We start from the raw sequence: 3513 nt of genomic DNA on the forward strand, positions 1-3513 counted from the left end.
CAATCATCTTCGTTCTTCATACTAAGACTGCGTGCCTGACAACCACCCATGTTCTTCTTGGGTTCATGTGAATACGTAACTAGAAAGCATTGAACTACCAGCTTGATTATACATCTCTTAGACGGCTAATCCACGACTTCGTTGGGGACTTCTCGAGACACCAGTTCAGCCAAGGTATGAGGAGATTAGGGTCTCTGTGGTAGAGGCTAGAATCCAAAGGCGCAGCATTCTCTGATCCGTAAGATTCAACCTTGTCTGTGGTGTTTTGAGTAGGATCACCAAGGAGAATGAACTACAAGAGCTTCATCCTCAATCAGAATGGATCCACACTAACCCTGGGGTTCAGATTTGGAGGAGATTGGCGACCGTGACCGTACGACGTTGATCACATATAGCCTGCCATAGAAGAAATCATTTAGAATTGAAGAAGACAGTAAGACCAGAGTTAATCTAGAAGGACAAAACATCTCCTAGCCTTAACCATCTTCTTATCATTGATTATAATCAAACTTAGTAATTCCATTTTTTATTCCTTTTATGCTTTTAACCAAATCCAACAACTCTTTTATTCACCTGACTAAGATCTGCAAGATAACCATAGCTTGCTTCAAACCACAATCCTCGTGGGATCGACCCTGACTCGCTCAGGTATTACTTGGATGACCCAGTGCACTTGCTGGTACAGTTGTACGAAGTGTGGGGATTCGTGCACCAAGTTTTTGGTGCCATTGCCAGGGATTGTTTGAGTTTGGACAACTGACAGATTATCTTGTTCCTTAGATTAGGTATTGTCTTTAATTTTGTTAGAGTCTTTTATTTTATTTTTTTTCAAAAACCTTTTCTTTTCTTTGTTTAATCTTTGTTTTTGGTTTGAGTCTTTTGTTTGTGTTCTTGTTGAGTCTTTTCGAAATTCTTGAGTTCTTTTTCTAAAAATTTTCAAAAATAGTTTCTTTTGTTTGAATCTTGTGTCAATCTTTAAGTTTGGTGTCTTCTTGTGTGCTTTCTTTCAAAATTTTCGAAAAATTTGTCTTTGGTTTTCAAAATTTTTAAGTTTGGTGTCTTTTGCATGTTCTTGTCTTCTTTGAATTCTTTGAGTTTTGTTCTTGGTGTTCTTCTTAATCTTCAAAGTGTTCTTGTTTTTCTTTTCGTTTTGATCTTAAAATTTTTAAGTTTAGTATCTCTTTGTGTTTTTCTTCTTAATTTTCGCATAGTAGGTGCCTTAGATCTAAAAATTTTAAGTTTTGTGTCTTTTTGTTGTTTTTCTCTTTCTTCATTAAATTCAAAAATCAAAAAAATAAAAATATCTTTTCTTATCTTTGCATTAATTTTCGAAAATCACAAGCAATTTTTCAAATTTTAATTTTAAATTATTATCTTATCTTATCTTAATTTCAAATTTCAAAATTCAAATCTTTTTAAAAATCATATCTTTTTCAAAATCTTATCTTATCTTTTTATCTTTCTTTAAAATTCAAAAATCTTATCTTATCTTATTTCAAATTCAAATTTTAAAATTCAATTTCAAAATTTCAAATTTCAAATTTTAAAAATCAAACCTTTTCAAAAATCAAATCTTTTTCAAATCTTTACCTTATCTTGTTTTTAAAATTCAAAATTCGAAATTTAATTTTCAAATTTCAAATCTTAATTTTCAAATCTTTTTAATCTAAAACTTATCTTCTCTTAACTTCCCTATCTTATCTTATCTTACCGAACTTATCTTATCTTTTCTATCTTATCTTCTTTTAAATTTTAAAATTAAATCTTTTCAATTCTTATCTTATCTTGTTGACTTTTTCAAATCTTTTTAAAATCAAATCCTTTCTAATCCTCTATCTTATCTTAATTTCAAATCTTTTCTAATTAGTTACTTATCTTCTCTCTCTTCTTTTTTCAAACTTCCTAACTAATTCTTCTCTCTCTTAATTTTCGAAAATCCTTCCTCTATTTCTCTATCTTCTTTTTCGAAATTCATAATTAAATTTTCAATTCTTTTTAATTAATTAGCCTTTATTTTTGAATTACATAAATAAATAAAATAAAATAAAATATTTTAATTCTTGTTTCTCTTTTTACTTCTAATTTTTGAATTCTTCTCATCTATTTATTCGAATTCTTCTTCTCCTTCTTCTATCTTCATTCTTCTTGCCCTTCTTTCTTCATATCTCACAGGGAGTTCTCTGTTCTTGAACATAAAGTTCCCATACTCCTCTGTCCTTGGTTTCTTCTTTTCTTATTTATGACCAGGAACAGGGGTAAAGAACCTCTCTTTAATCTTGATCTTGAACCTGAAAGGACTTTAAGGAGGAGCTCACAACAAATTAAAGCACAATACTCCGAAAGGAACCTTTCAGAAAATTTCGAACAAGAAGCTAAAGACATGGCCGAACATGAAGGAGAGGCAAGAAAGGTTCTTGGTGACTTCACCATGCCTACCTCTGACTTTTATGGCAGAAGTATCTTTGTACCTGCCATTGGAGCTAACAACTTTGAGCTTAAGTCTCAGATAGTCTCTCTTCTGCAATAGAATTGCAAATTCCATGGGCTTCCACTGGAAGATCCACATCAGTTCTTAGCTGAATTCCTACAGATCTGTGATACTGTTAAGACCAATGGAGTAAATTCTGAGGTCTACAAACTTATGCTCTTTTCCTTTGCTGTAAGAGACAAAGCTAAGATATGGTTGGATTCTTAACCTAAAGAGAGCCTAGACTCTTGGGAAAATCTGGTCAATATTTTCTTGGATAAATTCTTTCCTCCTCAAAAGATGAGTAAAATCAGAGTGGAAGTTCAAACCTTCAGACAAAGAGAAGGTGAATCCTTCTATGAAGCTTGGGAAAGATACAAGCAACTGATCAGGAGGTGTCCTCCTGACATGCTCTCAGAATGGTCTATCCTAGGAATTTTCTATGATGGTCTATCTGACATGTCCAAAATATCATTAGACAGCTCTGCAAGTGGATCACTCCACTTGAAGAAAATGCCTGCAGAAGCAAGAGAACTCATTGAGATGGTTGCAAACAACCAATTCATGTACACTTCTGAAAGATACTCTGTAAGTAATGGGGTACTTCAGAAGAAAGGAGTTCTTGAAGTTGACACTCTGAATACCATATTGGCTTAGAACAAGATCTTGACCCAGCAGGTTAATATGATTTCTCAGTATTTGACTGGAATGCAAGCTATAGCTGGCAGCACTCAGGAAGCTTCTTCTGAAGTAGGAGCTTATAATCCTGATCAACCCACCATGGAAGAGGTGAATTACATGGGAGAACCCTATGGAAACACCTACAACCCTTCATGGAGGAATCATCCTAACTTTTCATGGAAGGATCAACAGAAGCGTCAGTAAGGCTTCAATAGTAATCAAGGTGGAAGGAACCAGAATAGGTTCAACAACAGGCTACCATTCCCATCTTCTTAAGAGAATATAGAGACTCCTAAGCAGAGCCTTTCTGACTTAGCCATTCTAGTCTCCAGCCTCTCTAAAACCACTCATAGTTTGGAGGTACA

At 33.8% G+C, this 3513-nt stretch overlaps 1 non-coding gene across 1 annotated transcript; it reads right to left on the bottom strand.

Annotated features, from left to right (window-relative positions):
- Positions 1 to 2773: 2773 nt before the first annotated feature.
- On the bottom strand, positions 2774 to 2882 carry LOC148546151 (small nucleolar RNA R71). Its single transcript, XR_015901724.1, has one exon. It is a non-coding gene; the product is annotated as a small nucleolar RNA R71 (small nucleolar RNA).
- Between the last annotated feature and the right edge of the window lie 631 nt (positions 2883 to 3513).

Source organism: Arachis ipaensis, chromosome B9 (genome assembly GCF_059453495.1).
Source record: "Arachis ipaensis isolate K30076 ecotype BB chromosome B9, ASM5945349v1, whole genome shotgun sequence".
NCBI lineage: Eukaryota > Viridiplantae > Streptophyta > Magnoliopsida > Fabales > Fabaceae > Arachis > Arachis ipaensis.